Source organism: Sylvia atricapilla, chromosome 16 (genome assembly GCF_009819655.1).
Source record: "Sylvia atricapilla isolate bSylAtr1 chromosome 16, bSylAtr1.pri, whole genome shotgun sequence".
Taxonomy (NCBI): Eukaryota; Metazoa; Chordata; class Aves; order Passeriformes; family Sylviidae; genus Sylvia; species Sylvia atricapilla.
This window is the reverse complement of record NC_089155.1, coordinates 3994511-4022426: the sequence shown is the minus strand read 5'-3', so window position 1 is coordinate 4022426 and position 27916 is coordinate 3994511. Positions and strand designations below refer to the sequence as shown.

Below are 27916 nucleotides of genomic sequence, written 5' to 3'. Positions count from 1 at the left end.
CCCCTGCCCCGAGAGAGACACAAAATATATGTGCAGCTCAAACTTTCCCTCCTTAGAACCCCAGTCCTCTGAACTGCAGATAACCTCCCCTTCATCTCTTTTTTACCTCTCCCTGCACGGGGTTTTGGGATCTGCAGATGCCAAACACGCTTGTTTATGGCTTGCTGGTGTTAGAATTGTGAGTTTTCTTTAAAATATGTTCTCTTTTCAGTTTCTTGCTTCACTTCAAATGTCATCCTTTTTCTCTTCTTTCAGGGCCACCCAGGGATTTTATTCACAGAATTGGAATGAGCTGCAAAAGGGATAAAGATCATGGATGGGAACCTTGAAAGAATTGTCTGAGCTCTATGAAACGAAGATTAAAAATAAAACAGGGAGGTGAAGCACAGGCTCTAGCACGAGCTTCTTACAAATACTTGTCCATGAAATCAAGAGTTCTTCCCAGTGTGCTGGGTGACCTGCACAGGGAGGAGCTGCTGTATCCACCTCAGGAGTGGGTAAATAGGAGCACAGCCCAAAGGCAGGGGGACACAGCAGGCTGGAGAACCTGCCAGCTCTTGGTGAAAAACGTTTGTGCTGCTTCATCCCCGGAGAGGGACAGGTGAGCTCTGCTGGGTGTGGTGTCAGAGCTGTGGCACTGGAGCAAACCCCAGCTCCTGGGGAAGGAAAGGGGACAGGGAGGAGGAGCTGTAATCAATCCCTTGCTGCCTTCAGGCACAGCTGGTGATGCTTTTGATGCTGGTGTAACAGGAAAGGCCCTCTGTTGCCTCCTGGTGCCTGGGAACCTGCTGGCCAAAGAGCTGGGGCTGATCCCAGCCTCTGTCCAGGCTGGTGTTTGTGGCTCTTGGATCCTCCCGTCACATCAACCGTATTCTTACAGAGCACTTTCCTCCACACTGGGGTTTTGGATCTTTCCCAGGTCAAACCCAGGCAGACCCCACCCTGTGCATCCAAAGCTGTGAAACCCCGAGGAGAAAGGCCTGTCGTGGTGTTGTGCTGCTCTCTGTGCCCAGGCAGAGGCTGACCCCAGGGAGGATGGCTTGTTGGGTGCTCTCTCAGCTGTCCCCACACAGCCTGGCCTGGCTTTGGCTCAGGCAGGGCATTCACACATGGCATTTATGTTAGAAAACCACTCTGAACACAACAGGTTTGTGTGGTTCTTCCTGTTGCCTTCTCTGGGTAAGTGACCTCGAGAGAGGTCTCTAAAGATAAAGGGAAGGGAGGTGAGCATTTTTTCAGTTTGATAGAAGGCCATGCTGTGTCTGTCGTGGGTGTTTTGAGCATTCTCTGGCTGGCTGGAGACCTGCTGAGTTTCCTCTGTTATCAGGACAGGCCACATTGAAATGCAAAACCTTCCTCACCTCCCTTGTATTTTTTTAAGATTCCATTGAGGGTTTTACTGGTGCCCAGCTGACTCTGGCCTGGCTGTTCTCCTCTCCTGCCCCTGTGGCCACAGCACTGGGCCAGGGATGAGTCCAGGAGTTCAGATGGACTTTGGGAGATGGAGAAGGTGCCAGGGGAGGGTGGGAAGCTGATGTGAGCACAGTGAGATGATGCAGTGAGGACAAAGAGCTTCAGCTCTCCATTGGACAGGAAGGCGAAGCTGCTGTTTCTAAGGATAAGTCGTTCTCCTAGTGGGGGAAAAAAAAAAAAAAAGTCGTTTTAGGTATTGCTGATAAGGAATCAACTAAATTCCTCCTTTCTGGGTCCCCATCTCTGCAAGAGATCACTCAGCTATTCAGCTAAGGCTTAGCACATGGGGCTTTTGAAAACATCTTGCTGCAAGTGCTCGGAAAATGCTATCATTTAAATCCATAATAGCTCTGTTAGGAAACATGCCCCAGGCATTCACATCAGCTCGTGGGGGTGCAGTGTGTGTGTCTGGTACACTTCCCATCGCCCAAGCCATAAATAATGTGAAGCCCACACAATACCAGCCTGCCTGGGCTGGAAAGCAGCTCAGGCCACGGGCCAAAGAGTGGTCCAGAGTGCCCGGGTGGGCTCCCAGCCAAGGCTGGGGCTGTGTGACAGTGCCTGGTGTCCTCCCAGATGAGCTGAGTGTCCTCCCAGCTGCTGCTGCCAGCGGGCATCCTGCACCCCACTGGGCTCTCTCTTTGGAGTGCTGGGAGACGCAAAGCAAAGTGGGAAGGCACCAGGGCATCCTTTTCTCGGGAGAAAGTAAAATTCTGGAACAAGCTTGGGAGCAAACAGCTGGGTGCCATCAGCTCTGTGACACCCAGACACGTTCATGGCAGGAGGTGTCAGCAAACCCTGATTATGCTGAGCTTTTGGTGGCAGTACTGAGGTTAAAGAGGGAGCTCTGTTAGACCCTTTGCTGATGCCTCCGTCTGCTCTTCTCATAAAATATGGATCTGGGAGATCTGGAAAGCTCGGCTGCAGTTACTGAAATGCTTTTACATCATGAGTTGCTTGCTGCTGCCCACACGCTCTTCTGAATAATCATAAGTTTCTTCTATAATTATGTTTATTAGACATTTGCTGTGGTGACACACTGTCCTGCACCGTGGAGTTCCAAGCTGGAATTCTGCTCTGGGGGCACAGCCGATTCCTGGGGTGGGGGGTGTGGGAGGGAAATCCTTCCTGTCAGGCTCCCCCTGCCCAAGATGGCATCACAGCAGGTAGCACAGAAATTAATAACATGATCATCTCTCTTGTGTGCTTTGGTAAGCAAGCTAATTAATAATGATGGGTCAACAGTTTTTAGGATTTTAGGATTAGCACCAGGTTTAGAGGAGGATCATGTGCATGTCTGAGCTGCAGTGTGCAGAGGTAGGCAGGTGTGTGGCAGTAAATGATGTGTGACCCACATATTAAAGTAGCTTTTTTGTCTTAAAAAAAAAAAAAAGTTTTTGGACTTAATCCTCTTCCTCCACCACCTGCCCTAGTTTATTCAATCCCTCTTATTTAGGATAAAAATAAGACTTCAGTGTTATCAGGTGACTGATGGCTTTGGGGTGAGATGACCCAGCCCCAAAGCCCAGTGGTATTTTATGAAATGCCTGCCTTATGTGCTGCAGGGGTGAATTCCAGCTGAGGAGCTGGGGACATCTCAGGTCTCAACAGACTGACAGAGGCTCTTTCCTGCTTCTCCCACCTCAGTTCTCCTGCAGCCCCAAGGAAGCAGCCCCAGGGCAATGAGGGTTGCATGATGAAGGGTGCATTTTGCAGCCCCCTGTGAGGAGTGTGTGCTCCCTGCCTGCCCCACTGGAGCCCACCTGCCTGCTGGGAGCCTGCCAGCCCTGCACACACTGCAGGATAACAACAGGGTAATCAGCCCGTAAGCTACTAATTAAAATATAAGTGTACTGCAGCGAGAAGGGGCTGGTGTGATGGACCTTGAAATGCACTGTTTGCACAGCTGATGAGACACTCAGTGCTCTGCAGCTACTCTGTGCTGCATGGCTGGAAGCTTGAGGGCCCCCCACTTCTGTAGGCTCCTCAACCTGGTGGTCCTTGTGTCTTCATCCCAGTGGGTTCATCCCAGTGGCTGCAGCAGAGCTCGGGAAAAAGTCTTGGTTTAGTTTACACTAAAACAGTGTCTAAAGGTGTGGATTGGTATGTTTGGGATGAGTGGGATGATCCATCTGCCCTGGGGAGCAGTGATGGGCTGTGACCTAGTGGGGATGAGGGGATGGCCAGGGAGCTGCTGCCTCTGGTGGCCCGGGGTGACACCTCCCTGCTGCTGTGAGCTGAGGGTTTGCTCAGCCCCACCTGCACGTGCAGCTGTGGGGGGCTTTGGGTTAATCCCTGTTGGCCAGAGTGTTTTGAGATCACCAGGAGAAATGCAGTCTCTGGTGATTTGTGTGATGGGCCAGAGCCTGACAGAGCCTGCTCTCCCTCCTGCCTGTCCATGGGGCCTGAGCAGGTCCCACATTTACTCAGGTGGCCAAGTCAGACACAGTCAGTAGCTGCGACACATTACACACAAATCAGGGCTGAGCTTCAACAGTTAATTCTTCTTAAAAAGGGCATGGGAAGTCAAACGGGGAGAACAGGAATGAGGTGGCTTTATTTCACAGCCACTATTCCTAGGAAGCTTCTCACCACCTTTTCTGGGTAGGGGCTGCCCTGCAGACCATGGCTGTTGCTTTGACTCCAGGTCTAAAAAATCCAGCCATTTTCTCCTAATTTTTCCCCTCTCCTGACAGCTGCACCTGTTCTGAGTGCCTCTGAGGCTTTGATCCTGAAGCAGAGTCTGAGTTGTAGAAGTTGTTGGTGGTGGGATGGAGGTGGTGACAGGAGCTCAGGGTGCTGCTGAAGCTTGTTTTGTGTGATGTTTAGTGCAGCTCTCACAACAGCCTACAGGGCAGAGAAACAATGTGATACGGGGGGAGATGAGTCTGTGCTGGGGATGCTGGACCTCCCTCTTGAGCTCTGATGGAGCAGCACATCCATCCCTCTGTAACTGGATGGAAATTAAACCCCTGGGGAGGCAAACTTGCTTTTCTGGGAAACGTCATCTCCACACACAGGCACTGAGATGCACAAGGTTCCTGGGCTTGAAGGGGGCAGCAACTGCCTTTCTTACCCTTGCTTTCTGAGACAAGCAGCACTGGCATGTGGGAAAAGGTGCTCCAGCTTTGATTTTATTTGCTGAAGAAGGGATCTTCCAGCAGCTGCATACTCAGTGGATTTCTAGGGCCATTCATTAACCTGACGAGTCAACCAGCAAACCCAGAACAATGATTCCACCTGCTTGCCATGACGTCTCTTTTTACCCCAATAAACCTTCCCACTCCTTCCAGCTCAGCTGATGAATCTGCCCTGAGATGCAGGGAAGGGTATCTCCAGAACAATGAATCCAGTCAAAAGATTTGTGAGCAGCCAGCCAAACAATTCCAGACAGAGAGACATGAGAAAGAACATCATTCCCGAAAGCACTGCATTATTGATTAAGCATTTGTGATCCATAAAACATAGTAAAACCATGGGGCTGGCTGCAGAATGAATTCTACCAAAGAAAAGGTTGTCTTTTACTGTCTCTGGTCCTCAAGGACGAGGGTAAAGTAAGTTTAGTACCAAGCAGGAATTCATTTGTATAATAATGGTTTTTGATGACTTGCAAAGGTTATTTTATGATTAGCCATCTAATTATAAAATGGCCAACAATTTCATCTTATCCAAATCTGCATCAGCTGAATTATGAAATGCCCTTGTTTTATGCAAATTCTGGAAATATTGCTTCCTTAACCTCCCAACCCTGTCTGTCTGTCACTGCTTGTGTGGAGCATAAATCTCAGGGCAGTGCCAGAGCTGGATTCAGTGGCAAATAAAAGAGTGGATTGATTCCACTGGAATACTCAGCAAAGGTGAGCGAAGGTGGAGGTGCAGCATGGGGCAGATGTGGACAGATGTGGGTGTGTAAGCCCATGGCACAGCCCCAGCTGTGCTGCTCTGCCTGAGGAGCTGCTGGAGCTGGCACAGGGAGGTAGGAAAGTGTTCTTAGGGAGGGGTTCCTCAATCACCTGATGGCCTGGAGATGTGAGATGTCCTTTCTCTCAGGATCTGCACACTCCATTTCTGCAAAATGAGATTGAAAGGCATGAAAGACCCCCCAGCTGGGTTAGCTGCATTTCTAGCATCAGAAATGTGTCCTCTGAATTAAGATGCAGGTATTTGAAAAGGATGCACAAGGGCCCTTCTTGGCCCTTCGAAACACAGAATGGGTTGGGTTGGAAGGAGCCTTAAAGATCGTCTCGTTCCAGCCCCACTGCCATGGGCAGGGACAGTTCTCTCAGCCCAGGTTGGTCAGGGCCCCATCCAGCCTGACCTTGAACATTTGCAGGGTTGGGGCAGCCCCAGCTTCTCTGCTGAGGACAACCTCTGGTTTCCCTCTGCTTTAATTTCTCTTGGTCAGTTGGGGTCAACAATATTTTTCTCTTGGGTCTGAGGAGCGTTGCTGAAAGGTCCTACAGTAATTGACCATGAAGTACAAATTCCTCCTGCTCTTGTTCTCCCACAGCACTGCAGGGAGTGAGGGCAGGGGAAACTGAGGCACAGGTTTGTTGTCCTTCACAGTGGGCACATCTGAGACTTGGATGGAAATGGGCAGGGAACTGGCCAGAGCTGCTCTAGAAACACTGTGTGTGTGTATTTTGTGGCTTCTTTGCTTGCAAGAGATGCTGACTCCTCATGCCTGAAATTTGTGAAGAAGGGATGATAGGAAAACATTTATATATATATATATTTCAATTTCATAAACAATGAAGCAAAAGGATTTGTTGTTTCAGACAATTACAATTCTCAAAACCAGAACATTTTGGCTGCTTCTGGAGAGGACTCTTCTTCCAAAGATTGCAACTTTTACCACAGCACCAGAGGGAGCAATACTGAAGTAAAAGAGTCTGAGGCTGGTGATTGTTGCAGAGAGGGAAACTCCCCGTGTGTTTTCCATTCCCCAAATCAGGTGTTTGGGTTTTTTCACCTTCCTGTTAAGACCAGCCTTTAATGCTGGGCTAGTGCCTGTGCCCCTGGGACAAGCCAAGCCTGGCTGAGCTCCTGAGGAGGAGACGGTGAGAGCAGAGGAGCTGCAGCAGGAACTAAGGGCTTGTCTGGGTAACCCTGGAGAGTTCTGAAAGACTTTGGTATGATCCTTGTGAGATCAGCTCATGATCCTGATGAGGATCTGCCGTGGCAAGGATGGAGGATCTCTGTGCTGGAGGAAGGGAGAGCAGCAAAGGAGGAGGAAAAACATCAGGAGAGGGGGAGGAAAGGAGGATTGTGAAGATTAGGTCCAATTAGTTACGTGCACTTTAAACATCAGATCCTATTAAACACTCCTGGTTTAAAACCAGGCCCTATTATATGGCCTCAGCTTCCAGACAAAGTCCTGTTAAGTGGAGCTGCTTTGAAATCCAGGGCCTCAGACACAGCCATTATGGAGATCAGGCCCATTAAATATATTCAGTTTGAAGATTAGGTCTGGTTATACACAGGCAGTTCAAAGCTGGCCTCTCATTAAGCAGAGGCAGTTAGGAATTGGAGCTTGGGGGGAGAGGGGGACTTGTGGAGCAGCTCCCTGTGCCTGCAGTTCCTCCCTGCTGGGAAGGAGCCTCTGGCCAGCTCTGGGCAGGGTGCTTTTGGTCCTGCTTCCCCATGCTGAACCACCCTAAATTCATTTTCTAGCAGGAAGGGAGCGAGGGAGGTCCTCTAACTGGTGGAGATGGAGGCTGGAGGCTTCAGAGGTGAACGACAGGGGGCTGAGGGAATATTGCTGGCTGGACTGGCAGCTTGAGACATCAGGGGAATAAAATGTGCCCTGTGCTCCCCTCAGTTTTCTCTCATTTTGAGGTGTGTCAGCCTGCAAATTCTGAACTCATTGTGCCTGGGGAGGACCGAGGGCTGTGCTGGAGGTGGTGTGTCATGGGCATGGGGAGGTAAGCCCTGGATAGCTCCAAAGGGTTTGTAGAGTGCATGGAAATATGGGCACCCCCATCTCTGCCAGGACAAAATGGGCTGTGTGTGGCTGGGCTGGGGACTCTGGTTTGCTCCACTCTCAGCATGAGGCTCCCTTTTCTGCTGGCCATGGTGGCAGCCTGGGGACTCCGTGGTGGTTTTCCCGTAGGATTGCACAGCTCCTCTGGATTCCTGGTGTGGATGCCGGCCTCGTGGATGGGAATGGTTCAGAAACACATCTCAGTTGTGAGATGATGGGGACAGGGATGGCATCCAGCCCAAACCCAGTGCCCCAAGGCAGCTCTCCCTTCCCTGGGGTCCCCAGCCCACCAGCTCCAGCCCAGCCCTGCTGAGCCTTGGCTGCATTCACTCATTCTCACAGCTGAGGTTTTTCCTGCAAAATGCCATCGACCCTCCCTCCTCATCCCACTGCTCCACGTGTTCTTTGCTGCTCCTGCTCTGCCTTCACAAGGTGAGACAAACAGGGGTGTGAGAGCAACAGGGGGCATTTTCTTCATGATCCCCACATCAGTGCAGGGCAGTGAGGAGCCCCTGAGATGCTCTTACAAACATTATTGGCATGACTACAATTTATTTCCGGGGGATTTATTTGGTGCTGCTCTTGGTCCTGAGCTTCAGATCACTTTTAATTAGAGCTGAGTGACTTTATCTTAGGTGGAGAAAAAGGATTTTGCCATTTGGGCTTTGGCATATGAAGTATTAACTTAAATATATATATTTAATTTTTGTATTAAATATTAGGTAGCGGCACAGTATTAATATTAAAACTTTAATACAATGTAAATGTTAGAGCTGTAGTGATAAAACTTAAATGAAATATATTTATAATATATTTATCTCTCTGTTTCGCTTACAATAGCAAAAGGTTTTTAAGTCAAAACAGATTTTTTTTTTTCACTTTTCAGCAGAAGTGCTGTTTCTTTGTTCTACAAGAAACCATTCCATTAGAGGCTGTTTTGATTTTTTTTTTTTTTTTTTTAATCTAATCTCATGACTTGAAGACTCAGGGCTTGAATGAGTGCTGAGGCGCAGACCTGAGGTGATAGATGGGAGTGCTGTCAGCTCCCATCCTTGTCTCACCCTTATCTCTCCTCTCCTGTTTGTCCCCGTGGTTCCTGGGAAGGGGACCCGTGTCCCTGATGCTCCTGTGGCACAGGTGGGGACCCACAAGGGTCAGTGGAGGGGTGGCCACTCTGCTGCTCAGACAGAACCATCAGGCAGCTGCTGTCCCTGTCACCTGTGCTGTCCCTGTCACCTGTGCTGTCCCTGTCACCTGTGCTGGGCTCAGGCGGCATATGCACGTCCCAGGGAGTTGTCCAAAGCTGGGGCAAGGAAGGAAAGTTGGAATCCTGCCTGGTGCCCGTGGAGTGGCAAGGGGAGGGACAAGGGGATGCTCAGAGTCCTTCACAAACAGCGTGAGACAAAACTGGGGTACGGAAGCTGCCGTGCCCCAGCCTGGCCCATCTCCTGGTGCTGTGTTTCCCTGGTCACTCGGCCCCTCAGCAGGAGAGGAGTGGAAGGGCCTCATTTCAACTCCCAGTGCTTCTGCTGGGAAGAGTGACCCTTCAGCCCTACAGCAATGGGGAAAAACTGTGAGGGAGTCCCTGAGAGGCTGTGTGGGAAGGTTGAGAGAATGAGGGTTTGGGGTCCTGCCCTGCCAGCTGTGCTGGCACTGGCTGTGGGAGCTGAGATGCTGGAGGCCTGTGGAAACATGACTCAGAGTGGGGCCGTGGTGCCCCAAACCCCTGGATACCTCTGCCATAATAAAAAAAGGTGTTTGGGAACTGGTCCCAGCAAGACACGCTGGCTGGCCCTGTCCCCATCCTCCTGTGCTTTTGTTGTTGCAGGTGGCAGTGACAGAGTGTCCCAGTCCCACAGCAAAGGCCAGCAGGACAGGCCTGGGGCTGGAGCTGTGACGTGGGAGCATGTCCTGGTTTGGAAAGACAGATGTCTCCCAGGGAAAAGCCAGAGCTTCCCTTGGAATGGAGAATGTAAACCCACTCCCTCCAAATTACGGTAGTTTTGAAATTAAGGGGCTCTCAGGCAGAGATTTGGGAATAGGAATAACAGTTCTTTACTAGGAATATCGAAAATATAGTAGTACAAGAAAAGCAAATGAACAAAACAAAAGAAAATCCTGACAGAGTCAGAACACAGCCTGACCCCTGTTGGTCAGGCTGTTGGGGTCAGTCCAGTCCAGTCCTCCTGCAGTGACAGATGTGGGGCTGTTGGAGCAATGATCCTGTAGCAGGTGGAGTTTTCCTCTGAAGGTCCAGTGGGGCTGAGCTGGGTCTGGTCTCCTCTGGGAATCCAGTGCACACAGGCTGTGCTGCTGTTCTGAACCCCAGGGCTGATCCAGGTGGGAATGCTGGGCTCCTCCCCCTGGGTGGAGCCTGTCCCAGCGGGATGCTGGAATTGTCTCAGGCCTGCAGTGAGCCTGGCTGGCCCATGAACAGCAGATACCCCTGGAGGGAGGATGGGTCCTGGAAGGGATAAGAACACTGCCCCAGCTGGTTTAACAGCTGACCCATGAACAGAAGGCCCTTGCCCATCCCCCCAGAGTTATGAGATAAAGGAAAACACTTCGTCAAACAGTTTCAACAGATGGGAATAGAATACATCTTGCATTTCAACCCAAGACGGAGAACGAGTGCTGATGGAGCCAGGGCCAAGCAAGTGAATCTCTGGGAGCAGCACGAACATGCACGAGGATCCCTTCTCCTCTCATCCTTTTATCTACATCCTCTTTTTGAAGAAGCAGCAGATGAAAGAGCCCACCACTCACATCAAACCCCCATCAAGTGCATTAAAGAAATGTTTTGGTTTATGGTTTGCTTTGAAGGAACCAGTGGCAAAATGAGATGGGAAGGCATGAAAGACACCCCAGCTGGGTTAGCTGCATTTCCAGCATCAGAAATGTGTCCTCTGAAGTAATTAAGATACAGGTATTTGAAAGCATGCACAAGGGCACATCATTAAGGTGCACTTTAGCTCAGCTTCTCAGCTTCTGCTGCGCCCCAGGGATAGCTGCAAACTGTTCCTAATTGCCTCTTCCACTCAAACCAAGTTCCAGTCTTTTCCAGTAACAAAGGTAGAGATGCAGAAACATTCCAAAACTTGCCTCTGGATAAACTTTCTGTTTTAAATTCCTTCTCCATATTGAATGCAATAAATCAGATGTGATGGCTTCCTATACTAGGAATGAGACCCTGTCCCAGAAGGTGAGAGAGAAGCAGGGTGAGCTCTGGAGGGGATGGGAGCAGGCCTAGGGTGATGTGGTGGAGGCAGGAGTGGAGGGTTAGCTGGGCTCTCCCACCTTCTAGGAAATTGCTTCCCCTGTATCAGTGGATTTAGGACCATTATTGTTTAATAACAGGGCAGATGGCACATTGTGATTGCCAATATCTTAAACAGGGAGATGTGGCGATTTCATATTTTCCTGTGCAAAGCACAGGCCTCGGGTCTAGATGTGTGAAGGTTAATAAAACCAAATAAAAAATTAATTCCCTTCAGCAGAGATGGCAGCTGATGATGTGCCAATGATGCTCTCAGAGCAGAGCTGTGCTGCTCAGGCTCTGTGGAGTCCTGATCTGGCCATGAGGTGCATTTGCAGGCATAGCAAATCCCAGCATCTGTCCACCTGCCAGGAAGGAACCAGTGATGTCTGGAGCTCCACAGCTGCTCCTGTTGGTCCCTTCCAGTGGGGAACCACATGTGCAATCCCTCAGCAGAGAGAATAAACTGGCAGGTTTAGGATGAAGCAGTGGCTGCAGGGTGTTGTTAGGACAGTTTTCCCATCCTCCTGGGGGAAATTAGAGGTATGGGTACATCCTTTGTAGGGGTTGTGGAGTAATTTTACATCCAGTGAACAACTTTTCCAGATGTTACGTGCTCAACTCTCTAAGTTGAAAACTTGTCTTGGAAGAGGACCTCTGTGGTTGTGCACAGCCTCCAGAGTGCTTTGAAGAACCTTTTGATGCTTATTTCCCATCTTCCAAGTTGTTTTTCCCCTACTGCTCCATCTCAAATCCTGCCTGTCTCTTGGGAGCTCCTGACGCAGGGATAGGCAGTGGAAAGGACACTGTAGGGGTGTCCTGTGGGACATGGAAGAAGATCAGGGCTATGGGACCTGGGGACAGGGGCAGGACAGAAGCATCAGCACTTTGTTTCTGTAGCATCTCTTTGAGGTAAAAGCAGAGAGTAGCAAGTGTAAGGCTGAAATCAGTTGCTGTGTCTGCGGGGGTTTTGTTTATTGCTGTGGCTCCCTGTAGGGTGGAAGAAAATACTCCTCGTGGGGAGAGAAATGCTGATGTGGCACCCAGAGGTGTGGGGATTGGCTCACAGTGATGCATTTCATCCTTTCTGAAATTCACAGGGATATAAGAACCCAGGGGACAGCTGGAGCCTGATTTTTACAGGTGGAAAGGGAGCACTGTACTTTTTACCACTAGCCACAGAGGGGCTGAAAGTAAATTGAACCCAGAAGCTTAATCTGGTTTTAACTAGGTGAGAAGAGCTGGCAAGGAGAGGGATTGGTGGGATGGGAGTTGCCCCAGGAGTTGAAGAGCAGTCTCTGGGAGCAGGGACTGACCCCAGCTCACCTTGTTACACACACAGGGGTTTGTGTGCCTGCCCCAGAGCCAATCCACCTCCCCGGGGTGCTGTGCCACTCCGTGGTCTTTCATCCAGCTCCAAACTGAGCTGGGTGTTGGGTGCTGGGCAGCCTCCTGCTCTGGGATAACACAGCCGGGTGAGCCACAGCCTGGCTGACACACCCAGCTAGCAACACTGCTAATTCCTTTATGGATACTCTCTTTTTTCTTCCCTTGAGCTGATGCAGGTGGTCTCAGGTGTCCCTGTGTGATGTGGGAGGACCAAGCACTGAAACACAGATGGGCAGGAACATCAGGGTTGTCTCCAGCTCTGTGTTGGGTATTTTTGGGGACCCCTGACACTCCATCTCTGTGGCTGCAGCTGCTATTCCTCCCCCAGCCCAGGCAGGCAGAGGCTGTTCAGAGCAGGCCTGTGCCTGAGGAGTGGTGCTTGCTGAGCTGATAAGAAATCTGCTGTTAAACTGGAGGTGTTTGTAAGCGTGGCTGCCTGGATTTGTAGGGAAACGCTGCTGAGCTGCCGTGCTATCGATTTACACATCACCTGGGCTTTGCAGGCTTGCTCCTCTTCCTTCCCATTCGCTTCAGAGCTCTGCTGGCACATGTTGGCAGTGCTTGTCCCTCCCTGCCTGGAATGGAGAGCTGGGCTGTGGCTGCAGATGATCCCCCAAGTGAAGCTCAGACCTTCAGGACAAAGCTCCTTTGGGGACCTCTGGGCAGCACTGCGAGGGAATAATAAATTCCAGCAAGGGAATTTATTTTATTCCTTTCAGGCTCTATTTTCCTCTGTGCTGGTCCATAGGAGAGAGGATGCAGCCTCTGAAACCTCTCTGAAGTATCACCTTGGAGTTGTACACGGCACAGCATTTTTTTAAAGCAGCTTCCAAGCTCCACCTTTTTGCTGGGTGATGGCGTGTCCCAGGACATCACTAAGAGGAGGTGCCATGAATGCTGATGACTCAAAAGAGACCACCAAGAAGAAATTCCTCCCTCCAGGTGCTGTTTCAGCATCTCTTCCCGAGCAGCATTCCCTCAGTCCTCACCCCTTGCCCTGCAGGAGGAGCTGGCACGGCTGCTGAGCAGCTCAGGGCACTAAGCCGAATGGATAGACTGAGTTCTGCTGTCTGGGGACCTCACAGCAGCTGGGACAGTGTGATCACTGCCTGCAGCAAGTCCCCAGTGCTGTCACTGCCCTGTCCCCGAGCCTTGGGGCTGCATGTTTCACCCAGAGCTCCTGGGGTGACCCGACCTCACAGACCCATCCAGGTGTGCCCCACGCCTCCAGCAGCAAGGGCAGACTCTGCTGGGCAGCAGTTCAACACGTGGATGGTGCCTACAAAATCCCCCCCTGTTTTTCTGGCCGTGTTTCCCACCCCACTGGGTCGGGTGTGACCCACAGGGCTGGGATTGCTCTTCTCTTCCCACTCAGCTCTGGGGTCCCTGTGGCACTCTCAGAGGCTCCACTCGGGGCTGCTTCAGGGGGAAAAGGAACATTTGGAGCACAGGGTGGAGAAACTGAATTTTGACTTTTGTGAGGAAAAAAGTAAATCCTCAGTGCTGGTGTGAAACGGCACAGAAAAGGAGCTGCCTGGATTACAGGGAGAGAAATACCAATTATATTGAAATGGGGGGAAAAGCAGGAAGGCTTTATCGGGGCTATTCACTGACAAAACTTGCAGCTACAGGCTGTGTATGAAAAAGCTCAGATCTGAATGCACAGGAATATTCTGGCTATAATAACCCTGCGGTATTCAGGGAAACTCCTGTGGGGTCCAGAGGGAGCCTTGCTTGGGGCCTGGAGGGCTTACCTTATGGGTCTTTTGAAAGTGTTAAAGAATTTAAAACCCCAGCTGCCTTAGCCAGAGGAAAACCCTGTGCTGGCAGTGCTGAGGTCTGTGTGTCACAGCGAGAGGCTGTGTCCCCGCAGAGGTGCTGAGCTTTTCCCTTTGTCCTTTCCCCCTCGCTGTGCAGAGGAGAAAAGCCAGAGCCTGTAAAGTTTCTCACACTGCTGTCTGTCAGCTTTTCCCCCCTCCTTTATGTCCTCTGTGCCTGGCTGGGCTCTCTGCCCCTGGCTGCTTGGCCAAGGTGACAAGTGGCCACAGCAGGGTCACTGGGGGAGTGTTCCTGGGACATGCTGTGCTCCGTCAGCAGTGCCACCAGCAGAGTCCCTCCCCACGGGCACAGGCACTCTGTGCTGTGGGGGTGAGGCTTTTTGGACAGCCCTGGGGACCAAAGTGTCCCCCTGGGACCTTCACCTGAGCACCTGCTCTCCCAAGCTTTTTGCATGGGGGTTTTAAATACATTAATGCTGCAAAATGTCATCCCTAGTGACAACACTCAGTGTCAGTCTCCGTGTCCCAGGCCAGTGGGTGACAGTTTTCTTTGTGCTGCTCCATGCCAGGGCTGTTTGTCCCTCACAGAGCTGCCCCTACCCACAGCTGTGGTGTGTGAGTAACTCCAGGCACCACAAAGGACAGAGACTTAAAACAATTATTAATGATCTCTATCTGTTTTCTGGCTGCTGCAGTTATTTTTGGACCCCACCTCTTTCCCACATGGCCTGAGTTTTACCAGTGAGGCAACTGGATTGATAAAAACCCCTCTGCAAGGTTGTTTAAAGCCAGAATTAAGTGGAATGAGAAGTGTTAGGAAGCAGCAGTCATTGATTTTCAGGGTCTGCACTTTCCAATCCATGATGGGGAGAGGAGCCAGCCCTGGTGTGCTGTGACCCTGCAGTTCCTGGGCTGTGCTGGTGTGGGTGCATCTCCTCCTCAAAGCACATCCCTGCTTGGAAAACAGCACCTTCTGGGAAGCTGGAGACAAAAGGGGCATCCTGATGTACAAGGAGCTCAGGTAAGGAGCCTCTGGGGACTTGCTGGAAAATCAGAGAAGTACACACCAGGCTGCTCAAAGCACTGGGACAGAACCAGCTGCTTCACAAGATGCTCCTGCTTCTCATCCTTCAGAGGATGAGAAGAAATGGTGATGGTTGAGAAAAGGGAAATTCTTTATGTGCCCTGACAACCCTTGGACTGTGTCCTGAAGGATAAGCCCCTGTAACCCACATGGCATTTTTTCTCTTGTTCTTAAGGTGGCTGTGGCTCCCCTCGCCATCAATCTGAGCCTCTGATCAGCCTGAGCCCTGCACCACTGAGACCTCGGAGATAATTTGCAGCAGCATCTTCTGAAGGTTAACGACACGTTGTGGGAAGTGGTCAGCTTTAAATTCACTGCTGTGTGATTTCACTTCATGTCCTCTTGGCTTTGTGCTGCTCCAAAACACCAACCCCCAGTTGCTCACTGCAACAGCATCTGGCTTTCACCTTATTATTAACTTCTTTTTTTTCCTATTTCGGGGTTCTTTTCCCTTCCTGGTAATTGGTGCTGGGTTGCTGGGGGGAAACCATCTGCGTGACTGGGGAGATTTAGAGAGTCAGTAACAGAAGGGATGTTATCAGAGTCTGGTACTTTAGGAGACTACGGTAATCCAAAGCTGATTACAGCCGGGCTGGTGCAGCAGGAAATTCAGGACATATTGGACACTGACACTTCCCAGGGGCACCAAGCTGTCGGTGCATGTTGGGAGGGAGGGCTCTACTCCCTGTTTGCACGGAGGGGACAAACAGTGACCCTTTCCCTCTGAGATGGTGGCTGGGGAGAAAGGAGATAAGAGTGAACAAGGAGAGGTGGAAAGCAGGGAAGCACTGCTCTGTCTGGGCACGGGGCTGGGAGGGTGAACACATCCACAGCCAGCTCACGTTCCCCTGCTGTGACAGAATCCCCATCCAAGGCTGCTCCCTGTGGGCACGGGTCAGTCACAAACAACACTCCCGAGCCAGTAAATCCATGTCCTCAGCCTTGGCCATGCTGCTGTGCTGGCCTGGTGAGTGATGCAGGCTGAGCACACCCAGCACATCCATCACTGCTCCCTCTGGGGCTGGGATTTATCCCTGCCAGGGCACCCGGGTGTCTCTCCCTTCTGTTGTGCTCTGTTAACAAATAGCCAGGGTTTGATCACCTCCAGTCCCACAAATGCACGCCAGGGGAGCTGCACTGGTGCTGTGCACGGCACAGGGGTTTGGGTTTGCTTTGGGAAGGCTGACCTGAAACAGAGACTGGACAGAGCTAGAGAATAAATTAGACGTTTATTGAAAGGCCTTTAGGGTACACCTTGGGCAGGACAGGGCCTGACCAGGGCTACACCCAAGGTGGACTGAGAATGGTCACAGAAATGGGCCACCAGTCACAACATCTCACACTTGTATAAGTTTTGGTCCATTTGCATATTGGGGTTTAATTGCCCAGTTACAACTTCAGGTTGTGAGGTCCCATCCTTGTTCCTCTCTTCAGTCCACCCTTGTTTGTGCTTTTGGGCATGGAAACTGTACTCGTTGTCCTTGGTCTTCAGCGGGAAAAAGATTTGTTTTGTCTCCCTGCTCTGTGAAGAGGACTCACCAGCACTTAATATGAGGCTCAGAACTGCATCCCTGGGCAGCACTGAATCTGAAAAACATGAAAGCTCAAACTTAAGGCATCAGGATGAGCCTCGAGGGCACTGGGGTGGGGCTGGGGCTGTGGGATGCTCTGTGCTGGTGGGGCAGCTGCTCAGGGAGGGGAGAAAACCCCTGTGCCCAACCCAGAGCCTGGGCACCAAGGCTGCTGCACCCCAGTGTGGCACAGCACACAGGGCAGGCTCAGGGGGAGATGGAGAGCTCTGCCTCGGGTGCTCGGGAGGCTCTGGGCTGGCTCCTGCATCTGCACAGAGGGGACAGTGCAGCCTGGCAGCTTTCACAGGAGGTTAGGTACTAGGGTCCCCAACACCTCTGAGGGTCCAGCCCTTGCAGAGAAATGGCATAAATTAATTGGTGAGACAGCATGATTGGATATGTCTTGAAAAAGGAAAAAGGTTTTAATAAGGAAAGAAAATGATACAAACACACAGAGCAAAGCTGAGCACAGTGCAGGGACAGGTTCCATACCTGCTGCAACACTCCGAAAATGTGCTGAGCTTCTTTGTTCTCTGTCTTTAGTGCTCAATAGTCCAGGTGGGCTATTTGGCTCCTGGCCCAATGAAATCAGCAACAGGTTTGAGTTACACTCTTGGAGCCCAATGCATATCTCTGTTCTGGCCCTGAGTCAATTACTGACAGGACAGCAAAATGTTTCTGGGTCCTTCACCTTGTAAGAAATACAAGGGGTGAGTCTTAAACCTTTCCCTCTTTGGAAAGACCTGCGGGGGGTGTGGGGTGATGCCAACAGTTGGGGACTCCCAGCGAGGCTCTTTGCCTCTCTGCTGGAGGGGACTGCACCAGATCACAGCTACTGGGGGCTGCTGGTGCTTTTGGGAGCAGGAAAAGGGTGATGAAGGGGGCATGTGCTGCTGCCTCCCCATGGGGATATCTCATGGGAAAAGCTGCAGTGGGGTCAGTGTGCAAGTGGGAAGTGAAAGGGTGTGGAGACCCCTGAGACACTCCCATCCCAGCCTGTGCCTAGCTCTTTTTTGGGGGTTTATTTTATTAATTCCCATTTGGCTCCCCCTCCAGCCCTGTACACTGGGGTGTCCCCCTCAGTGCTGGCTGTGGCGCTGGCTTTGGCAGCTCTGTGGGGTCTGCACGAGGCCATGCCCAGGCTGCCCTGGATCAAACCATCCTATTGATTACCACTTTGATTCCTGCTGCTTTATTTACTCGCTCAGTAATAATTTGCTTAATAAAACCCTGCTATAGTGATTAGAGAGTGCCCAACCCTTTTGATTTCCAATTGCTTTCCCAGCCCCAAAGACACTGGTGTTCCTACACTTCCCCTAAGAGCCTGGGGGGGTATAATGCATAATTTGGGGTTGCATGAGCTGACTCATTGCTTTTCAGAAATAGGTACCAGTAGAGAGGTAGCATCTTGGGATGTTTAGGTGGTTTGGGGAGTTTCTGTCCCAGGAAACCTTCACTGCAAAGCTCAGGGGAGAAAAGGAACAGCAATTCCTGATATCCCAACAGGGAGCATGGGAATGAAAACTCAGCAAAACCCATGGTGCCCTTGTGATAGGTCTTAATAGCCCATTTCTCATGTGAGCACCACTTGATTTATGCAGTTCCATGGTGAGGAAAGCATCATCCTTCTCATTAGTGCAGCACCCAGCATGGCAGGGCCTTGGCTGTGGGCAAGCCAGCAGCAGAAATATGAAATAATATCAATAAAAGGGAGCAAAAGTGGAGCTTGCCAGATGCAGCCACGCTGGGGGTTGTCAGGAAATGACAACACTGCATGCAGGCTCCGTGTGAGATTAGAAAGTGTTTGGAAACTGTCCCCCTGAGTCTTTAGCCAAGAATGGGCAGTATGCAAATACAGCGAGTTAATCATTGCAAAATAGGACAGCGTTTCCAGGGACAGGAGGCAATTTTATTCTTTCATTATGCAGGCTCCTCGCTCTTAAATATGTTGAGGAAAAAAATTATTTTTTGGGGGAAAACAAGAAGTGAATGGAAATGGAAATGTACAGGGAAGATGCTTTTGGAGGCCTTCACTGTTTCTGGGGGGATGAGAGCAGGAACTACATGGTTGTGCCAAAGGGTTCTCTGGGCTGGATGATGGCAAGGATTTGGTTAGGGAGCTGACACAGGCTTTATCCTGGCCTTATCTGCAGGCCAGCTATAAACCCCGGGGGTGTCCCCAGCCATTTTTGGGGATGCCAGACTGGGTGGACAGGTCTGTCACACTGAAATAAGGGGTGTGAGCACAAGGCAGGGCAGCACAGACAGATACACCTCCAGCCTGGATCCCACCGACAGCGATGATGTGGCACTTGCTCATCCCTCCTTCTCTCATTTGGTGTTTTTTTTTCCCTGAACTTTCGATCATGAGAGGAAAAATAAAAAATGAAAGTTCCTGTTGGCTGTTTCAGTCTAATTTGGGATGAGAACGAAGCGCTGAACGATTCCTGTGGCCCGAGGCGGTGTTTAGCAGCTCTATTAATGCAGCTCCACGCATATCAATAGCGGCTGCCTGCACCTTCCGCTCTGCCTCCACCCCGGGGCTGGGGCTGCCCCCGGTGCCGTCCCGGGATGTGGGATACAGGGCTGGGATGTGGGATGTGGGATACAGGGCTGGGATGTGGGATATGGGATACAGGGCTGGGATGTGGGATATGGGATGCAGGGCTGGGATGTGGGATGTGGGATGCAGGGCTGGGATGTGGGATGTGGGATGCAGGGCTGGGATGTGGGATGTGGGATGCAGGGCTGGGATGTGGGATATGGGATACAGGGCTGGGATGTGGGATGTGGGATGTGAGATGTGAGATGTAGGGCTGAAATGTGGGATGTGGGATACAGGGCTGGGATGTGGGATGTGGGATGTGAGATGTAGGGCTGAAATGTGGGATGCTGGGATGTGGGATGTGGGATACAGGGCTGGGATATGGGATGTGGGATGCAGGGCTGGGATGTGGGATGTGGGATGCAGGGCTGGGATGTGGGATATGGGATGTGGGATGCAGGGCTGGGATCTGGGATGTGGGATGCAGGGCTGGGATGTGGGATATGGGATGTGGGATGCAGGGCTGGGATGTGGGATGTGGGCTGTGGGATGTCGATGTGGGATCTGGGATGTCGATGTGGGATGCAGGGCTGGGATGTGGGATGTCGATGTGGGGTGCAGTGCTGCTCGCTCTCCTGGCCTCCGTGTGTCTCACACGTCAGTGCCCACGGGGGCAGCAGCCCGGACTGTGGCTCTGTATCACCGGGACGGAACAGACCACCCCTTCCGAGCTCCCCTCCCAACATCCCGGGGCCACAAGGTCTCCGAACAGCGGGAGAACCCTGGGAATGGTGTTGTTTTGGCCTTTTGGACTGTTTGCTGCCTCTAGATGGCACTGACCCAACGCGCACGGTTCAGGAGCAGCGCCTGAACGACATCTCTTTCCCTCCCCTGGGTTATTTTTGCTTTAGAATCCTGTAATAATGGATGTTCAGTTTCGGCAACGAGGTGCTGATTACAGAAATAATCGATGCCATTGAGAGAAAAGAGCCGGTCCGTGCCAGGTCCTCCTCTGCCCTCCTCGGCTGGAGCCGGGCTCCGGTCCCTGCGGCTCGGGCACAGCTGAGCAGGGACAGCGCGGCAGAAGGGATGCTCAGCCCCATGGCCAGGAGAATTTCTTTCCTGGATGCCTCTTCCTTCCCTGAGCGGGTGTGGGAAGGCGGCAGCACAGCGTGCAGGGTCCCCGGCTCCCACAGACAGCCCCTGCTCTGCTCACAGTTATCCCAGTAACAGCTCTGCTCTCTAAATCCCATTTTATGCTGATTTCCACATCCCTTGAGTCAGGCAGCGAGAATCTGCCTTAAACCCTGGAGCAGCAAGAGATCTGTGGAGCTCTAGGATGCTCTGTGGGCCAAAGGCACGGCAAGAGGAGAGGGAAGATTCCCAGCCCTGTTTGGCTTGCTGCGGAGGATAAAAGCCCCAGCTTGGGTGGGAATGGGTGCCACCAGCAGTGTCTGGTCCCTGAGCAGCCCCATCGCGTCTCCTGCTGGGACATCTGTGTCTGCAGCACCTCCTCCTCTCCTGCGGGGATGGGAATGTGCTTTACCCACCTCGGGGTCAAACACCGGGGATGATTTTAAAAAGAGCCCCAGATGATGGGATGCTCTGGAGACCTTTAGGAGCTGGTGGCTACCAGAGAGGAGGGTCGTGGCTGCAATGACCAGAGCCTGGTGGCATTGGCCGGGTCTGTCCATGGAGCAGGAGGGTCTCGGCCCCTCCCTGTCCCCCTTCTCTGTGGGGCTGACCATGGCTCCAGGCAGCTCTGATTCCTTATCTGATGGGAGATAAAGCTCCCAGCACCGCCCAGGCTGAAAAACTCCTGCTCCCTCCCAGGAAATAATCACAGGATTTTCCATTGCGCTTTGCCTGACCCCTTGGGTGATAATGAGAGAGGGAGAGTGGGACGGGGCTGCTCAGGGGCAGTGCCTTGCAATGGAGCAGCTCTCCAAAGTGTCTGTCAGGGATCCTGTGGGGATAAGGAAGGGTTGAGGGCCTGACCCACAATATTCATCAGTAGACATTTGAAAATTGGTGTGTTTTCCTGCTGTACTTGCTGGGCAGCTTGAAAGAGGGTATTGTGTAGCATATTAATAGATATATTTGTATTTCTTAATATATCTGACATAGGCTGCCTAAAGGACAGTATGGCATTATTTATGCTTCATTTAAAGTAGGGAGATTTCTGGAAAATTTGGGCTATTCCCCATGCAGTGAGGAAGGGGAATACTGAATTCCCTCCTTTCCAGCACAAATTAGCAAATGCATATTGCCTGAGGAGGAGCAGAGAATATAATGTGACCAGGAAACTTGTCTAAGGCAGGAGGCAGCTCTTCTGGCAGGGACTGCTGCACTCCCAGCCCTGGTGTCTCTGACATGTCTGTGTCACTGTGCTGACTCCCTGGCTGGGATGTGTCCCTGCAGCAGCTTTCCCAACACACCTGGCACAAAAAGCAAATTCGAATTTTGGCCATGCTCATGTTGGTGTTGTGTGGGGAGGACTCCCCAGAGTGAGAAGCACTGGTGGGTGTTTAAATATCAGTAGAGGAGGGTTAAAAACTACATGTGGCTTTTGAGATGTCTTTGCCCTTTCCTGCAGGAGGGAAAGATGGGGACCAGCACATTCCCATCTCTCTGGTGAGTATCTGCAGCCACAATTGCCCTGGGAAGTAAATCCTTCCTTGGGAATGGCTTGCTGCCAGTCCCTGGTGTCCTGAAGTGAGAGACCTGTGCAAGTTACAGGAACACCTCCTGATTTTTAACCTCATCTTTGAGAAGGTCTTTGGCACTTTGAGAAGGTCTGATATTTATATTTTTAAAATTCTTGGAACGGGTATTATTGCTTCCAGCAAGAAAGAATCACTGAAATGGACATTTTCAAGGAGATTTTGGAAAGGGTCATAATGTCTTTGAAAGAAAGATGGATGTTTGGTTTGGATGAAGGCTCATAAATTGTCTGGGGGAAGGATGCATCTACTGGGAAATATGAATGTGGGTAAAAGAGTAGCACAATCTTCTGTTTGCAGAGTTATCAAAACTTCCAGAAATGTTGCTTTTAGGACTTGCAGTGTGTATTTAACTCTTCCTTCAGCAAATCTTTTTGGTTTTTATTCTTATTTGCTAAGTAGTTGGCTTGTTTGGGAAGCTCAGAGGGAATGGGCTTCATGCATCTCCTGTTGCAATGAGCATGGAACTCGAGTCCCTCTTCTGGTCCTGGTAAGATCCTGTTTGCTCTCCTGACTTCCAGCTCTGATTTTTCTCCTCCCTGAGGAAAAACTCATGGACATGATGAGCAAAACCTTCGTGGTTTTTTTTTTCTTCCCCTCAGACTGTGCAGTTTTGGGGCAGGATGGCAACGGGGATTCCAACACCTCTCTGGGAAGGAGGGAGTGAAGTCCAGTGTGCTGAACTCACACAGGGAAAACAAATCCTCGAGCCACAGAGAGATTGGGATGAGGCAAATCAATGTGGAGCATTCATAATGACTAGTAAATAAGCTAATGGGGGCTGTCTGTCTGCACAGGTGTAGAGCTTCATCTGGAGGCAACAGTGACATCCTGATAATGGCCTGCCTTTAATAACAGGATTTAACATCCCCGTCAAGGGAGCAGGCAGGCAGCTCCTGTCAGGACCACAGACAGAGTTCTCTTGTATTACACTTTCACAAATTGCTTGTGAAATTGGGGCAGGCAGTGGCAGAAAGAGGTGTTATATCTCTTCCCTCTCCTTGGCCAGAGCAGGAACCACTGCCATGGGTGGGTGGAGGGTGAGAGGTGACTGTGGTGGGCTTTGAGGGGCCCAAATCCCCTGGGGGGGATTGCCCTGCCCCACAAACTGGTGTTGGCTGGTGGGACTCAGGCTGTTTAGCTTAGGCCATAACATGCTCCAGCCAAACTGCTTGTAGTAATTCTCATCAAACTCTCAGGAATTCATCAAGGTTACTGAGACATAAATAGTGATAAAATAAGAGGAGCCTGAGAAACAGAATACCAAGAATGCAAGTCCTAGATAAAGGAGGCACACAAAGCAATGACCTGTAACCAATCCTGAAGAGTCCGTGCTGGACTCATGGACAAGATAGAGCCTCCAATTAATGCATGACCACGTGAACATTATTTCACTGTATTCACAGTGGGTTTAGAATGAATAAAAATAGCTTAATATAAACAAGGAATGGCTCCTGCTCGATCACACTGGTTGGTTGTACAGCAGTCCTGAACTCCTGTGAGGCTGGGGCTCCCTGGGAGGGTCTGGCCAAGGGGTAGAACCTCGCTGGGTCTGGGTTGTTCATCCTTGCATGGGAATGTTCTCCTGGGGGTTCTCTTGGCCCCATTTCCAGGCTGTACAAGTGAACCCCCCGTGCAGCCAAAGCCAGTGCTCCGTGCTTCGCTCCGCCAGAATTCCAGCCTGTGCCAGCCCAGCCACACCCCGGGGTGCTGTCACAGCCCTGCTTCCCTGGAAACATGGCATGCTCTGGATGTGCAGACATCCTGGGGGAGCCTGGGGGCGGGCAGGCTGTGTGTGTGGGGGTGTCATCCTCCCAAATCCCAGCTCAGCATCCGCCGGGCTCCCGGGGCTCCGCACGCCGTGCGGGCGCACGCAGCAAGGCCGTTCGTGGGCTCTATCAAAGGGGGCTTTGGGAGCGTGGTAACCACAGGGATGAAACTTGATTAGCTGGGGTTGTGATCAATAATTAATGCTGGTTATTTATTATTTGTTAAGTGCCGACACTGTGCTCGCTTCCGAGTCCCCCCGGTGGATCTCCAGCCTTGCTCGGCATCCCTGGGTTTTATTTTTATGCTGCTCGAGGGTCACAAAAGATTTCAAAGAAAGAATATTTTAAAAAATGTAATCCTTTGTGCGGAGAGAACAGAAGCATCCAGCAACTGTACAATTGGCTGTAACTGGGGAGAAAAAAAAACATCTTCTTTTTCCTGGCAGTTTGATTTCAGGGCAGCTCTCAGGCAGCTCGGGATGGAACAATCTGTGGGTCAGGAGTCGGTGTGGGGGTAGTGCAGGTTCACGGCTGCAGCTCCTCTGCTTCGCGTGAAGCCAGAGTTGTGCCAAGTGCACCAGAGCAAAGAGAAGTGAGAGGCAACACAGCCGGATTGGAAAAGATTTGAATTATTCATTCGGCTGGGTCATGGGCAGAACATGCCACTTGTGGCATCTCTGGAGCCCGAGAGCTGCCATTCATCCCAGGGCAGAGGCTGGGCAGGGTCCTTGGCCTTCCTGGGGCTGTGTTATCCTCACTGCCAGCTTGCAGGGTGTGTGAGGAGAGGGAGAGGTGGTTTTATCTCTCAGGAGGTGGGGGGCTGTGCCCTGACCTTGTACAGGAATTAAACAACAAGAGGGAAACACGATGGGATGGAGAGAGAGGTGGTGGGGCAGCAGGACAAAACACAGCTTCAGGAGCTGCAGTAACTGGGACCCTCTGAAAAGCAGCTGTGGGTGGGCAGGGAGGGGCTGCACTCTGCCTGCCCAGCCCAGCCCTCCTAGGGCAAGGTGCTGCTCCCTGCACCCCTCACAGGGTGACCTCACCATCCTCTTCCTCCTCAGCCATCGGGGGGAAGAGCACTGGATTTGTCAATGGGAAAAGGAAAAATAGCTGGGACTTGAGAAAACACCACAAGTGTTTTTTTAGGAGTTTACAGACCTTTTACTAGAGGTCTTTACTAGAGGGACCTTACTAGAGGTTCCTTTAGGGATCTAGGGGGCTTAGGACTCTAGACCACGTTTATAGACCCCTCCCACAGATGCTTCAGTGCCCTGGGGGTGACAATTAGTTGTGGGTGAGAGAGACAGGGAAATGCCTGTGGGGAGTGTGAGCTGGCGGATCCTGTCTGTCCTCTTGAAGGTAGTGGCTGGTGTTTTATTTTAATGAACTTCCCAGCTCTTAAAGCTAATTGTATTTCTTGCTCTAGCGCTCCAAGAGATTAGAGAACTTCTTCTAATTCCTGACCTAGGTATAACTCCAGGTGAAGCCCTCGGGCAATGCAGGGTTCCAAGGAGCCCCACAGGAGCTCTGTGCATGATCTGCAGGGCAGGGTCACCCCACAGAGCCCCCAGCTCTCACTGCCGGGGTCTGTAGGGGTTATGTGGGTCACAGCTGGGCTCCCTGAAGCCCCTGTCCTGCTGCTCTGTGCCTGTCTCAAAAATCCTTCCCTGTCCCAATGTCTCACAAATTCAGCTGTGAATTCACCCTGGGCTTCTCTGTGGTGAGTTAAACTGGTGAGTGGATGAGCACGAGGTGGTTGTGATGGATGTGACCACATGGCTCAGGACAAATGCACAGCACTTCCCACTGTTATTTGTTGCTGTCTGATGGCAACAAATCAAAATTTTAAGCAAACCCCAGATACTCAATGGCCCTGTTGTTTTCTTGCTGATCCCAGTGACTCGGACAAAAGCTTCATGCCTTGGTTTATTATTATTTTTTTTCCCAGAAACCTTTGTTAGCATCCTGTCCCTGCCTTGTGTCACACAAAGCACAGTGTGATTGTTGCTGTAGACAGAGAATTTGGGATGTACAGAGCTTTATGGAAATACTCTCTGCTTAATCCTTGTTTTGATGCAACAAGGAAGGGAATGAAGGGTTAATGAATTCGCCCAAGAGAGATTAGTCTGGAATATTTAAGGCTTTAGTCCCAACATTTATTAAAGGCTCTTTTTTGTTGTTGCTTTATTGTTGTGATGCTCCATTCAAAGGGATCCCTCCTGGAGAATTCTTTCAATTTGGTCTCCAGCACAGAAATAAACTGGTTTGTCTTAGATCTTTTAATATCCTACTCAGGGCTTTTAATAAATGTAAGTTTCATCAGCACCATTTTTTTTTTTGTTTAATTTTTTTTAAACTGGTGAGATAATTTAATATTAACACATCACACCTTATCACCCAATAACACTTAGTCCCCGTAATCTTATGACAGGCTAATTTCTGTAGCAACATCCCCTGTGTCAAATCTGCTCCTTTCCATTACTACCCCAGCTGCTCGTGGAGCCCGGGTTGGTAATGAATATTCCGGATTCTAAGCTTTTATCTAAGGATTATAAAATGAATTTGGAGTTTAGCTTGAGGGAGTTACAGCTTCATTTTGCCTAGTGGAAGCTCCTTCATATCACTGGAATAAATCATAGAGGTTTCCATGCTAAAAATGTAAGACAGAGAATCAAAAAATATATATGCTCAAAATCCCCTGGATGGGCTGGGGTGTTACGTGTGGGATTTGAGAAAAAGGGTTAATTGAAAAGAGAGCTGGGGAGGTGGGAGAAGCCTTGCCTGGCTCTGGGGAAGGGGACAGTGGTGCTGTCTGTGTGTCCCAGGCACTGCTGGGAGCTGGGAGGAGACAGAGGAGTGACCCTTGCTCTTCCAGGTGCATCATCTGCTCACCCCTGAGCCCCATCCCGCTGCACAGCAGGGTCTTGGTGCCTCTCCCCTCCTGCCTTCCTCATCTGTGACACTAACAGCTTTCACTTAATTTAATCTGTGCAGCTCACAAGGCTGAAGATGAGGTGAGCTCATTTGGCATAATTATCGGATGTGTCAGGAATGTGAAATCCCAGGCAGTGCAACTGTCCTGGAGCCATCACACCTCTGACAGCCTGTCGGCTGCTGATGCTCTGAGGATGGGAAATGCACCTGCTTCCTCAAGCAGAAAATAGACTGTTAAAGGAAAAAAAAAAATTGGTGAAGGCTAAACTGCTACGGTGGGGAGGTTTTTTTATGTTTAGCATATGCTCTCCATGCCTGCTCTGTGCCCCCTCTGTGTGTTTTTCTGCTTGGCTCTGGTGTGGTGCTGGATGATCAATGCCACCCGTGGTGGTGCCAGGCTGAGGAATGGGGGCTTGGGGCCAAGGGACTGCTCTGAGCTCCCGTGTGTCCCACTGGTCACAGCTCTGGTCACACGCTCGTGGCGAAGCTGTGGCTGCTCTTCCTGACTGCAAAACTCTTCCTGGGATGGAGGGAGGCTGGAATAAAGGGCTGCATGTGGGCTGTGCACTCAGGTCGGGGGCTGGAGCACCCCTGGCTGTCCCCATCCCCTCCTGCCTGTCCTGAGCAGCACAGAGCCTGGCTGCTCCTCATGTGTTGCACAGAGCAGGATGGGGCAAAACCCACGGAACGGGATGATAGGATGCGGCTGCCATGAGCAGATGTGGGTGCCTGCTCCATTTTTCTCTGATTTCCTCCTGGATCATTCCATTACCCATTTGAAAATCCCATTTTTTCCCCAGTAATCCCCAATCCCTGCTTTCCTGGCACATGCTCTGGAGCCCTCGGACAAGCCCCAGACCCGAGTGGAGCAGCCCTGGTGGTTTGAGAGGTGCCATTCACAGCTCTGGAGCAGATTTTCCTGCCTCTCTGTCAGAGATGCCACCAGTGAGGAAATACCTGGAGGGCCCTGGCATGCTGGGTCAGCTCCCAGTGGGTTTCAGGGATTTGCCCTATGGATCAGAGTCGGGAAGTGGGACTGACCCAGCTCAGCCCTGCCCGCCTGCCCAGCCGGGTGCCAAAATCCACCCGCTGCCACCTCTCCCTCATCAATGAGCACCGAGTAATAAATTGGACAAAAAATAATTAACTTGCCATAAATTAGGTATTAGCATATGAATTAGAGTTTAACATATGAAAGGGCTTTTGATGCCGCATAAAATTAATATAGAAAATGACCGTAACAGAATAACAAATTACACTTTAAGGAGTCGGCTCCTCTGAGTGTGGCTGACAATGTGATGGTGACACAGGGGTGCTGGGGAGGGGGACAGGCTGGGAATGGGGGCGTTGCCTCTGACCCTACAGTATTTGGTGCAGCCCCATGACAGCCTCAGGGATGCCTCTGCCC

The 27916-nt window shown here is 51.1% G+C and overlaps 1 long non-coding RNA gene across 1 annotated transcript; it reads left to right on the top strand.

Annotated features, from left to right (window-relative positions):
• Positions 1 to 2198: 2198 nt before the first annotated feature.
• LOC136368282 (uncharacterized) lies at positions 2199 to 27633 on the top strand. The gene is made up of 3 exons (XR_010744820.1): positions 2199 to 2244; positions 15139 to 15237; positions 27309 to 27633. It is a non-coding gene; the product is annotated as an uncharacterized lncRNA (long non-coding RNA).
• The last annotated feature ends 283 nt before the right edge of the window (positions 27634 to 27916 follow it).